The sequence below is a fragment of the Molossus molossus genome, unplaced genomic scaffold (genome assembly GCF_014108415.1).
Source record: "Molossus molossus isolate mMolMol1 unplaced genomic scaffold, mMolMol1.p scaffold_m16_p_5, whole genome shotgun sequence".
NCBI lineage: Eukaryota > Metazoa > Chordata > Mammalia > Chiroptera > Molossidae > Molossus > Molossus molossus.
In genome coordinates, this window is record NW_023425388.1 from 14,674,352 (window position 1) to 14,688,704 (window position 14,353).

Here is a 14,353-nt window from a genome sequence, read left to right on the forward strand (position 1 = left end):
CCTTCCTCCCTTCCTCCCTTCCTCCCTTCCTCCCTTCCCTCCTTCCCTCCTTCCCTCCTTCCCTCCTTCCTTCCTTCCCTCCTTCCCTCCTCCCTTCCCTCCTTCCCTCTTTCCTCCCTCCTTCCCTCCTTCCCTCCTTCCCTCCTTCCCTCCTTCCCTCCTTCCCTCCTCCCTTCCCTCCTTCCCTCCTTCCTTCCCTCCTTCCTTCCCTCCTTCCTTCCCTCCTTCCTTCCTTCCTTCCTTCCTTCCTTCCTTCCTTCCTTCCTTCCTTCCTTCCTTCCTTCCTTCCTTCCTCTCTCTCTCTCTCTCTCTCCTCTCTCTCTATTTTTATCCTCACCTGAGGACATTTTTTGTTTAGATAGAGTGGGAGGGAGAGAGAGAGAGAGAGAAACATTGACGTGAAAGGGACACAATGAGTGGCTGCCACCCGCACAACCCAACCAGGCCCGGGGACAAACTGCAACCTAGGTACATGCTCTTAGTGGGAACCGAACCAGGGTCTCTCTGGTCCGCAGGCTGATGCTCTAACAGCTGAGCCAAACTGGCCAGGGCATGAAGGTCTTTTTTAGATGAGACTAACATCTGAATCAGTAGACTTTGAGTAAAGTGGATTACTCCCCATAATGATGGTGGGCCTCGTTCAGTCAGTTGGAAGCCTTAAGAAAAAGAGTGAGCTTGCTCTGACTGGGTGCTTGGTTGGTTGGAGCATCATCCTGTAGACCAAAAAGTTGTGGGTTCAATTCTCATTCAGGGCATATACCTAGGTTGTGGGTTAGACCCCTGGTCAGGGCGCATATGGGAGGCAACCAGTCGATGTTTCTCTCTCACATGAACGTTTCCCTCTCTCTCTTTTTCTCTCTAAGAAAATTAATACAAGCATATCCTTGGGTGAGGATTAAAAAAAAAAAAAAAAAAAAAAAGACTGATTTCCCCCAAGAGAGAAGGAAGTCTGCTTACAGACTGTTTTCAGAGGTCTTGAACTGCAATGTCAACTCTTTCTTGGGGCTCCACCCTGCTGGCCTGCCCTGCATATTTCGGACTTGCCAGCCTCCACAATCACATGAGACAATTCCTAACAATAAATATCTGTCTCTGTCACGGTCTTTGTCTCTACACACCACAAAAAGGGTGATATTCTATATATATGCTACAGCATGAATGAATCTTAAAGACATTATGCTAAGTGAAGAAACCCAGAGACAAACATTTAAATATTGTGTGATTCCATTTATATAAGGTTCTTAGAACAATTGAATTAATAAAGACAGAAAGTAGAATGGTGGTTATTAAGGGCTTGGGGAAGGAGAAAATGGGGAGTTATTGTTGAATGGGTAGAGAGTTTTAGTCTGAGATGATGAAAAAGTTCTGGAGACAGAGGTGATTGCTGCACAACAATGTCAGTGTCACTAATGTCACTGAAATATATATTTAAAAATGGTAAATTGTGTGCTGTATATTTTACCATGATGAAAAAAAGTACCTATTTTCCGGGCAGGCAAGTGATCCTGCAAAGGGGACTAAGGAAAATTAGTAGCTCTCAGAGTTCGGCAGAGACAGCCTGAATTTAGGAAGAGAAAGATGATCAGACTGGGATTAATACTGGAAGGAGATAAAGAAATCTGCTGAATGTGAACTTGAAGGCATCAGGACAATGATTACATCTGTATCCCAAGCCAGTGAGAATTAAATGAGCCAAAGTACACATTGTAGTGAGTAGCATAAGCCCCTCAGAGGATACACCCCCACATAAAAACACACAAGAATTTTCAGTCTAAATATTTACTCATGTATAATAGTGGTGATTGCAAACGATCCTTCTGAATTTGTTCTTGAAATGGTCATATGATTACAGTAAAAAAAAAAAAAAAAATGAGCTCCAACTTAACCCAGAAAGAACATGAGCAATATGAATTTTCCATTTGTCTTCATTTCCCATTCATATGGCTACATTAATAATTTTGTCATTTTTATACTGCTATTTTACTACAAGAGCTCTAATTTATTAGAAATATTCAAAATGCAAATTTTCAGAAGCACCCAATATAGCAAGAAATGTTGGTTGTTTTTGCTACAAACAAACCACCTAAAAATGTAGTGATAGCCCTGGCTGGTTTGGTTCAGCAGTTAGAGCCTCGGCCTGCGGTCCTGAGAGATCCGGGTTCGGTTCCCGCTAAGGGCATGTACCTCGGTTGCAGTTTGTCCCTGGCCCTGGTTGGTTGTGCGGGTGGCAGCCGCTGGATGTGTTCCTTTCACGTTGATGTTTCTCTCTCTCTCTGTTCCTCTCTCTCCCTCCCACTCTACCTGAACAAAAAATGGAAAAATGTCCTCAAGTGAGGATAAAAAAAAAAAAAAAAAAAATGTAGTGACAAAAAGCAATCATTTATTTGGTTCACAAATCTGCAGTTTGAACATGGTTTCATAGAACAGGCTCATCTCTGCTCTATGACACATCAGTCAGCTACACCAACTCCACAGGAGCCCAAGGAGCCATTTTCAAGGTGGCTCATCCATAACTGGGAATTTGATGCTGGCTACCAGCTGGGAGCTCATCTGAGGACCAATTCCTCTCTGCATGGACCTCTCCGTGTGGGTCTGTCCCTAAGATGCTTTGGTTTCCTCATAACATACTAGTTGAATTTCAAGAGCAATAGTTCCAAGAGAATGCCTTTTAAAATATAGCCTTGGAAGTCATATTGCATCCCTCTGGCCAAAGTCATAGGTTTACCTAGATCAGAGTCATAGGGAAGGAGTGGACATCCCCTCCCTCATAAATGGATGGGTGTCAGCATTATATTGTAAACAGAGAATGTGACATAGATATTATTGCAGTCATTTTGGGAAAATACAACCTCTGACACTAGAAATTATAAGTAATAAATATAGCTAAATACACATTTTAAAAAATTAGTTAGTTAAATTTAAAATGAAAAGCATGCCTAAATGCAGGGGTTCTGTTAAAAGGGATGTTATGAATCGAGTTTACTTTTGGCACTTTATTAATGTACTAATTCCTTCCTCCTTCCACCCACTTCCCTTGGGACCTAGAAGTTTCATCCTCTCTGCCCCTGAAGGTGACCTTCTGATAATCATGGCAAAGATTGCTGTGTTATCTTCCCCTCATCTCTAGCTCTCTGATTCTTATCTTGCTCCACATCTTGAACCAATCCAAAAATTGTTGTAATGAATTATAAAGAAAACTGATGGAACACTTGCTCTATTTACATATCTTCTAAGAAATGAATTTTAAAATTCATTTAAAAATGGCTCCTATCTATACAAATATAAAATAGATATGCACTAAAGATTTTGTTTCACTCATTTAATTGATGAGTGAACACTGAGGTGCTATAACAGATTCAAAGAACTCAAAGGACCACACGTTTATGGTGGAAATGCTGAAATGAATTTACAAATGGACACAGAACTTTGGAACTGCTTCATCTCCACAGGATGATCATCAGTCGAGATCTAAGGGACACAATTTGCATTTTCGTGGACAGGAAATATTTCCTTTTCTACTGACTTCCACAAGTTAACTTCTACCCCTACGGAGTTGTACATGATCCCGGTTAAAGATGAAGGCGCCAGTAACCTAGAGGGTATTATGCTGAGAGAAAGACAAATACCATATGATTTCACTTATATGTGGAATCTGAAAAACAAAACTAACAAACAAAACAGCAACAGATTATTAGATAAAGAGAACAAGCTGATGGTTGCCAGATGGGAGAGGGGGTGGGAGCTGGGTGGAAAAGTGAAGGGAGTAGAAGTCCAAACGGGTTGTTACAGAATAGTCATGGGGATGTGAAGTGCAGCCCGGGGATCAGAGTTGGTGATACTGTGATAGCTGCATATGGTGCTAGGTGGGTATTGAACTTATTGGGGGATCACGTCTTAAGTTATATGAATGTCTAATCCTATGTTATACACTTGAAACTAATACAAAATAATATTGAATGTCAATTTTAATTGAAGAACTAATCAAGGAAACAGATTCCCACCCAGGGCCTCTGGTGGGGATGCAGCCCAGCTGACACCTTGGTTTTAGCCTAGTGAGACCTGTGTCAGAATTCAAACGTGCAGAACTGTAAACACCGAAATATGTGTCATTTTAAGCCCCAAAAAAGAGTGAAGGCACATACTTCTGCAGGATTATATAGTGAAAGGCTCTAGCATTTCATTGAAAACACATTCAATAATCTCTTCTATTAATTTCAAAATTTTCCGCAATCTTCCCCAAGTCTTCAAGTATCTTATTATCACCTTAACCAACAGGGTCAATCTTGTTTTTCTAATCTTTTAGTGATTAAAATAGTAAGATGATCAAATCAGATAGAAAGTAGAGAGTACAGGCAACATGGTATACATTTTCTAATGGTTTATGTCTGGAACCTTTCAGCCTCAACTTCCTCACTCATGTGTAGACTGACTTTCTTGACATATACACTGTATTCCCCTAAGACAGTGGTCCAGAAAAGGTGTGCCCACTACAGCACAGTCCCATGTATGCAACGAGAAGAAGATAATTACTAGAATTAGTGGGTGATTACGCCGTAAGGCATAAAATGTCAAATCACTAATTGTACACTTGAAACAAACACAACTAATATAATATTGTTTGTCAACTGTACTTAAATTTTAAAATGGGGGAGGGGGGGCGGATTCCAACAGATGAACTTCCACTTGGTTATCAGGCCTAACAGAGAATCATATTTCCTTCCATGCTCAGAAACAAACAGGAGAACATTGTGGAACTCCCAACTCAGCTGTTCAGGACTCAAGATGAACTCCTCTGCTGAAGCCAATTCCTACATAAACAGGACTTCTGGGTGGTCACCCTGGCAGCGTGAAGTCTGATTCACTGAAGTGTGGAGTATTAGAGATGACAGAGGCACAGATGACCCCTACAAGGTTCAAATTAGAGAGAATCCAGGAGCAATAATGAATCCAAAGAGAAACTGAAGCTGAATATTATTTTGTCCAAATTCAAACCACTCTCTCAGCAGGAAACACAGCCCATCAACACACATCTCTTCATTTTATTGGGCTTGACACCAAACCAGATTTTCTCATTCAAATCTCTGTTATGCTCAAGCTCTATGGCCGGAATTAACATGCAGTGCTTGTCTTATTTATTTTTGACTCTTTTCACTGGGAACTAAAATATTTGGATTACATTACTCATGACAAAGAGTTCTGGTGGTAAAAAACACCATTGCATTCGGTCGCCAAGCTCATCAAACATAACTTTGTATGCTATGCATACATAAAAATTTGCTTCCTGTGTTTGTATTTACGTTTCTTCAAATGCTTTTCTAAAAAAATTTTTTTTATCATAATAAGCCCTAGGATAATTAAAACACCATGTATAATAGAAAATAAAATTAAATCATGACAACTTTAAATGTATGTTTCTTATCATACAGATTATGGTGATCGTATGTGCATATTACAGGGACTAGAAACAAACATTCAGACAATATGCCCTGCTTACAATGTATATGAGTAATAAGTGACAAGTTTAGCATATAGCTGGGGGTGGGGTGGGGGCGGGGGCGGGAAGACTGTCAGCCAGTTGATGTTTTCAATACAAATTTCAAGCTCTTGCAATGGTTTGTTTGTTTTAGTGGTTTTGTGGGGAGTTTTTTTGTTTGTTTCCTTGGTGCGTAGTTTGGAAGTTTTAATGGGAGTGGCTTTGACCTTGGAAATAAAGGTAAGTGAAGATGAAAGGCAATTTCTACAGCATAAAGTAGCAAGGATGAATTTTCCAACTGCCCACTGTATTTTGTCTTTGAAAGAGCTATACATGGAATTGGAGTCTGTGACTATCTGAGCAACATATGCAAAGACTAAAGGAAATGCTTTCACGGTGAATATTTGTTATAGAAAATTTCTTAGTATTTTCTAAGCAAAGTGCCATCATTATAGGCTATCGACTTAGGTATAAAAACAACTACTAAATCTCATAAATATTTCTTGTTGACCCATCTCAAATTTTGTCACCATAGGACGTGTGTGCACAAATCAAATCCAGTGTCTTCACCCACTACACCACTGTGTGAACAGGTGTCTCTCAGCACCTTGGATGATTGAACAAGTCAAAGAAATGCCACTGCTTCAGTTTAGAAAATGAAAGTGTTTATAAGTACGTTTGTTTTTCAAATTAAAAAAAAATTAAATTTAACATCTAACATACTCAGGAATAAATATGAATGCAAAGTTGGATTTTGTTTGGTTAGATTTTAACTAACCACATGAGACTTTCCAACAGGGTCACAGGTGCCTCTGTTCAGATCTGAAATGGCTATGGTTTGAACGAAATTGTCCTTATAACAAAGCTAATGATAAATGCATTTCAGGCTCTTTTTTTCATCACTTAAAAAAAAAAAAAAACACACACAACCATTGTAATTTTCCTCTCTGTTTGAAAATCTGGAGATTAATGAATCTTTCATAAATAGATTTGGACACACAGGAAAAGCCCATCAAGAGAACATCATTTAGGTAAGTTCAAGAAAGCTTTGTTTCTAATGTAGATAATGTATTTTTCCATCCTACTTTGAATGCCACAAAATTAAACACTGAGAAAACGAAAAAAGCTTCTAGTTCAAGGAAAGAATTTTAACCAAGCTGTCTTAGAATCCTGTGATACTTGTGCTAAGTAAGAATATTCTCTACTACCAAATCAGGACTTGCCGATCCATCCAAAGGCTTAAAAGCGCTTTGATGACAAAAGCAAACTCTGAGGACAATTTGATTCCTTTTTTCCAAAGTGAGCCTCCACCCTAAATTTCCAACTGTAATACTTAATTTGGCAAGGTGACGGGAGCTTAGAAATGCACTTTGCTCATGAATTATATTTTTTCCCTATTCTTTCTGACATTTATGTGCGCCAAATATAAATGACCACCCAGGGATTAAATAACAAAGGTATCTTTCCAGTAGTACACATTTTCTTAATAAGGATTTGACCCAACAGAGTAAAGAAAAAAACAATTTAGACTGGTTTCTGGAAATACATAGCATAGCCCATCTGAGGTGAATTATCTATTTCAAGTTCCTTTTAGCATCTCAGGTCACTTGCCAATAAATTAAAGTCCTTTCTTGGAAGAAATTATTTACCTCAGGTGGAAAATTAGCAAAGGTAGACTCTTGACCCAGTAAAGTCTCTAAACCAGCCTTGTGCACTCGGTGATCGAATGGATCACAATGGTCCAAGGTTGGAATGAAATCGGAAGGTCTAAACCACTGTTTTGTACTTAGTATTCTATCTGAAGTCCCTTCTGATTTTAAAAGGGCCACTTAAAACCCATACCCCCACAAAAATCAATATGGGCACATTTTACCACTTCACGTACTTTTCTGTTTCTGGATGTAATGGCACATAGGAACAAGACATTCAGCATGTTCGGTAGCACTTATTAGTATAAGTTAAAACTATTATCTCATTTGTTCTCATTTGAGGCATAAATTCTCTCCAAGTAGCGTCCCTTCTGCCAGGAAAGCTAAAAGTCGAACTTACGTACCGAGGTGGGCACTTTCTGAATAGCGTGTTAATAAGGACCATTCTACCTGCATTCGGGTTGCTCCCTGCATGTGTTTCTGACTCCAGTGTAGAGTCTCCTCTTTGAGTTTAGTGGGCTCTAAGGCATTGTTTTTAGCACTGACTTCACCAGCTGTCTATGGTTGTGCTATCATTGGCTTCTACTTCTTATTTGTTCTCATCTCCAAACTCCATGCTTTGGTTCTGCAACACTACCAGACATTTTCCCATGCCAAGCAGAATTTTGTCTGTGGCTTCAAATCCAAATGTGGGGATAGGAGGAAGAACACGGGAGCGGTTCCCTTTGTTACAAATATCACTTGGTGAGTGCTCCTTGGAACCGTCATGATGGAGGTTTCTAAACATGAAGATGGTCTCTCTAAGTAGCTCATCAGATTTCTCCTCCAAGACAAGAGGTGTAGAAAGATCGAAAACAGAAAACTGATTTTCTGTGAAAGGGGACTTTCTGTAATCTCTCAGGCTCATGATCTCAAGAGTATAAGTATATTGATTTGACCCAGGAGGTAGAGAGCAAATGTGTGTGGAACCTGGAGTGTGAATAGTAAAACTATTCTAACAGCTTGAAAGATGGACAGGTGTGATCTGTGGACAGGGAGCCAAGCTGAAGGCAGATACCCTGCACTCAGCATGTATTACCAAGCTAAATAAATAAATCCAGCTTGGCAACCTAAATTACATTTACCCCTTGATTTGGATAATGCAGAGGGTCCCCAGTATTTATGGGAAGTTTACATGAGGCTTATGTAGGTCACCCTAGGATGAAAATTCACCCACAGTGAAAAGTAATAGCACATGAAGCTGGTCCGAGAAAACTGTTCCCAGAACTGATGGGAGGGTACAAGTAGCTCACTGCTACTTGTCTGGTCCCATGGACAAGCCTTACGCAGTTTTTCTTGAGCTCTGTGGAGTGGACTGAACTAGAAACAGGAAGAGCTTTCCAACCAAAACTCTGCAAGGAATTGAGAGCAAAGGAGGATAGAGTTGGAAGGTGAGGAGAGGAATGCTTGTCACTCCTGAGGTCTGTCCTCACCCATGGACACTGGAGGAAGACTGTGAGTGGCAGCTGGGTTTGGGTCTGGATGCTGTGGGGCAGCTGCGGCAGAGCAAATGCACCAGGCAGTTTTGCCCGCAAGAGCAGGAATACGAAACGATAGGGTACAGCGGCGTCAGCACTGGCTTGTGGCACTTGCAGCAACATCAGACACCTCATCTGGTTATGGTGGGAAGCCAGTGCAGGAAATGAGAAAAAGGAGCATGCGTGGTCTGTTTCTGAGCTAGGCTTGTGCATCCTCCCAAGACGTCTTCTGGAGACTTCCAGAAATATGGAGGAGGGATGATGAAGGTTCCTTTAGGTTGGGAATAGCACATGGGGGAGAAGTCAGAGAAACACTCAGGGAGACTTAGCATGATTCATAACTTTGCCCTAAAACCTGTGCGGTCCGAGGAAACGTGATATCCATAGACAGCGTATGTGGCAGGTAGTATGAGCAGACTCATTCAGCTTCTGTCTCAAACCCCTTCATGTCTGCTTACCAAAATGGAAGAGAAAACTCTCATTCTTGCTTGCTGCTAGAAGGGGACCAGGTGAAACAGTTTGGGATTAGGAGACTCACAGAATTCTTCTCAAATGAGAATGGCAAGACCTTATAATAAGTGTTGACTGATAGTGTTGGCACCAGTTCAACTAATTCAACGCCAGCAGGAATCCCCAGTCTAGCGGTGGTGAAGAAGGAAATTTTATTTGGTGCAACACAGTCCAATTGTGATACAGCATGGCTGTGGAAACCAGGCCCTTCTCCAGCTAGACAGGTCCTCTCTGTCCCTTGCTGGTCGGCCCGCTCTGCTCGGTTCTGTGCCAGTCTGCTCTGGCCTGCATTGAGACATCTTCTGTGCTTCAACTCAGCCAGGGAAATACAGTCTTCAGTCTTTTTTTTTTCTTTTTTTCTTTTTGTCTTTTCAATATGTTTTATTGATTTTTTCAGGGAGAGAGAGATAGAAACACCGATGTGAGAGAGAAACATCGAGCTGCCTCCTGCACGTCCCCTACTGGGGTCCAGCCCACAACCTGAGCATGTGCCCTGACTGGGAATCTAACTGGGATCTCTCAGTCCATGGGACGACACTCAATTCATTGAGCCTCTCTGGCTAGGCCAGTCTTCAGTCTTTCGTGGAACGGGAAAGTGCCTTCCCTAGCCAGAGGTAAGCTGGCTTATATAGACAGAAACCCCTGCCCCTGGTCCCTCATGCAAATAAGGACTTCAAATCCTCACAGTTTGATTGGTCTAAGAGGCACTTTCCTGATTGGTCAGAATTGAGCTGCTGATTGGTTGGTGAAGAAGCTGATGGGATTTAGCTGTGCAGCTCCAATTGGATGGAGGAAGTCTTAGTCCTATTGGTTGAAATGGGATTTCAGGAACATATTTATTGGGCCTGGTTCAGATGACAGCAATACAGTACAGGCAGGCAGTTCAGTTCAGAGACAGGTAGTTCAGGGCAGGCTTCTTGGTAAAGTGTACGTCGTGTAAGAGGCCCCTGTGTGGAAATGGCTGCTAGGTTCTGTTTCTTAAACTTTGAGCCCAGTAAGCCACCGGGAGCCTTTTTCAGTAGATATATTTTTTCTCCGGATCCTTTATAGCTGCTGCCTTCTTTCTATCTGGAATGAAGATGTGATAGTTAGAATGAAAGTCATTTTGTGGCCATGAGGTCAAATGTAGTACAAAGGCAGTTAAAGGAACCTGGTTCCTCAATGGTATTGACATCTGCAAATTCATTGGGCTGTCGGTTTCCTGACTTTTTTATTCATGGAAAATCATTTACTTATTTAAGCCACTGTATGATTTTCTGTTCACAGTAGTATATTGGCTTCTATATTGATATGTTTGGGACATAGTCAATTCTACATTTGTTGTCCCTTGTTCCTTAACTGATGCAAATCTAAATTTACTCTTTTTCTCATAGTCACAGAATGACATATAAAAGAGCCCCACCATTCGTTTAACCACCTCATTGGTACAAAACAAAGATCAAATGTTCATTAATTACTTGGGATTCCCTTGAGGGGAAAGTATTCATTTGAAAAAGAGAACAACATATTTACACTTATTATCTTTTATTCTTTTCATTTTTATAGCAGAGCAATAGAAATGGGGATAAAAATATCCTAACATATTAACTGATTGGCACTTGAATAATGTCATGTTTCATCACTTATCTAAGTTATGAAAAAGAGAATCAAAATTCCTTGGCTTTAGTGACATGAAATTAGAAACACTAAAAAAAGAAATATTTTAATACCCAGTTGTCTGATCATGTTTGCTAGTAACTTTGTACTTTCACATTCATATACTATATTGATGTTCAAAGTTATTTATTCGTATGTACACCTGAAAATATGTAGGCATCTATGTAAAAACTCCTGCAAATCCAACAAAAAGAAAAATTGTAAGCTCAGCTTGGGGACATTGATCTGCAATTTGGCAAACAGGCCACATCCAAGCTTGGAGCTGAAGTTTTTCCAGATTATATAATTATCTCCAAGTGGGGACGTGTTTTGTTTTCAGCTGTAGCTCTCCAGGCCTGATGCGGAGAGCAGCGGTTTTTAGACATGTGCGTTATGCAGAGAAAAATAAATTGATTGCAGTTTTATTTTTTAATTTCAGTAAAACCCTCAAATACCCATTCAGTGGAGATAAAAGAAAGGGAGGTGAAAGGAACAGAGGAAACACATCCAAGAATTAGTGAGCCCGGCTCGTCAGTGGAAACAGTGTCTGCACCTTGTGTGCACCACACACTCTGATTAGGATAATGTGATCCAGATGGCTGCTCTAAGAAGATTCCTTTCATGAGGAAAGTTCTGGGTGTGGTGGATTATTGTGATCAATGGAGTAAACTGCAGCTGGATGAACTCTGGGTTACCTTTGAGAATTGCTAAATTAATGATAATTACATAGATTCTGACAAATTTCCCTAAGATGGTTGATTTAAAAAAAAAAAAAAAAAAGTGTTCAGGGGCTAGATCTCTTCATACTAAGAAAGAGCAGCCTCTTGGAGACCACTGGGCCTCCAGGGGGTTTGAGAGGGCAGGGCTTTGGGGCGCTGATGATTTTTAGCAGGTAAGCCCCAGTACAGCTGTTCAGGTTGTTTATAGCCTGTGTTGATGCTGACAGGTTGAGGCACACCCTGTACCAATTAGTAAATATTTTGAATCTCACCCTTGATCTTTGGCAGGAGTTGTTGGCATTGATTAGATTCCTTTAGAAAACCAAAGGTGGGTCAAGCCCACAGACCAAAGACATCGCAGATGGAGTGAGAATGGGAAGCGAGATCCATCCATCCGATGCTCACGGAGCTCACTACGCACGCAGCCCCATAGTAGGTGCTAGGAATCCAGACAATGATACTGCATTTTGTTTCACCCAAATGCGTAGGCTCTCTACTGCCAGAAGCATGCAGCTGCACACCAGAATCGTTTCCCTGAATCAGTTCCTTCATTTGGTTTCTATGGACTGATCCCGTTCTACTTGCCTGATACTCAACCAGGGACTAGTGTTGAATGAATAAGGTGGGCTATCACTGTGTATATTAATTATTTTGAACCATTACATTTTAGACTACTTAGCAGTAATTTGCTTAACTAAATAGATATCTATCAGAAGGAAGGAAGCCAATAGGCATAATGTTCCATCTGAGGGTTTGGGAAGAGACTTGTAGATAGCCTCAATGGTCCATGGGATTGCTCTTGGTTGGTCACTTTGGAGAAAATGTGCAACAGGTGCTATATGTGATGTGAAAGAAAAGAATGGATTCTAAAATTGGAGGGGAATGGGGATTGCAGAAACTATGTTTAAAAATATAAAAACAATACTTGGCCAGAATATACCCCTTCAAAAATTATTATTTTCATTTACTTTTATATATTTTCATTTCTTACAAGATATTCTTTGCTAAGTTGGGGGAAGACATTTGTAGGGTGTTAAACAGTGATTTAAGGCCAGGCAAGAAAATAAATGAAAGGGAGGTCATGCAATATTATAAAAGTAACTTCTAAAACATGACCAGGGATGACTCAAGGCAGGCGCACAATGCTTCCTGCTGCAAGTCCCACCCCACCTGTGAAATTAACAGGGGTGCATTGGCTCCAGGAGAAAAGGAAAAGTTTCCCTCAACCCACAGAGCAACTGGGAGTGGGTTATGTTAAAGCTGGACATGAAAGGAAGAAGAGAGGAGGTAGGAGGAAGACGGAAGTAAAGGAGTCAGGGCACAGTTTAGAGGTAGGTTTCTTAATTATGTTATTGTTAGTATAATTGTCGAGTTTGACAGACATTGTAAGACATTCTTGAGTTCCAGAATTAAAGCTGTTGCTATGCTAAATAGAGAACTGTATCGGGTACTCTTCATTTGGACATATTGGTTAGATTCACACATGAATACCATTGCTAATAATACTAAATATAAAAACCAAAAGTATACCAAAACTCAAATTACATTGCCAATTACATGTTACATGATATTTCATTTCTACAAAGAAATGATATCGCCTCAAGAAGAATCTTCATACTTAACGGCTACATAGCCACAGATTTCTAGTTTCCCACAAAAACATGAGTTCAACCCATAGGGATCTGTGATTGGGTCTCCACAGAGCCCCAATCTGGATGCTTAATAACTGATTCAATTTTTCAGTTTTCACTCTAATGGGTAGAATGTTAAGTATGGTCTAATTTGGGAAAAAATACACCTGCGAGATTAAAATCTAGGAAATAGTCACCAAATACGAATCAGTGCATATCCATCACATGATTCTGACTCTCCAGCTGCCAAGTACTCGGTGTAAATGAGACATTCCAATCGGAAATACAGATACCTTAGAAAATTCAGTGTAATGAGTCAATATTGAGGAGCAATAAAATAAAATAAAATAGCAAAGCTATGTGATGTGGATTATCTGAAAGAACTGACTATCAAAAATACATGTGAAATTCTGCTCAAGTTCTCATAAAACCAAAGTTTCTACCACCCCAGGATATTCACTTCCCAGAATGAAAAAAGCCAAAACAAGCCAACACATACAAGAAACAAACACATACACACTCTTCAAGGTATGCATCCAGCTACTTGGAAATGTAAATGAGGTGAAGATGACTAAAAAATATCACTTGAAATAGAATCCTTTTTCTTACCCATTTAAATAAGCCCAAAGCCCTAGTTAGAGTCTGAAAACTTGCATATATTGATATTTCTGTTGTGTTCTGTTCTTATTGGGAACAATGGACACACATAATAATGACTGTATAGTTCAGGGTAAGTCTCTTCTCATGAAAGTTGTTTTTGTTTTGTTTTGTTTTTCATATTTGCAGCCCAAGGATATATTCATTTGCTGGATTTAAGAAAGTCTTTAACTTCTTAGATTTAGCACACCAACATGAAATCTACAGCATACACCCAGCAAATGAAGACAGATGTGAGCAAAGGAAAAGTGCTTTCCTGGTTCTCATAAAAGCTCTCAAGTTGCAGGCGGATGGTATTTTCTCCTTAAAAGGTATCAGAAGTTACAATTACAAAAGTTTGCATACTGGGAAGTTGCATAATTCTCCCCACTAGCGCCTGTGGAAAACTCGCATTCTCTCTCTTTTGATACTCTCTCGTTTGCCAATGCATTCCGTTTCATTCGAGTTTCTTTTCTCTTTTCACTATTTGTAATCAGCATTTGAACACGTAAGAAAAAGTATTTTAAAAATCGGGGCCATACATCTTCTTTCTAAAAGTTTTGTCACTGAGACAGAGCACATG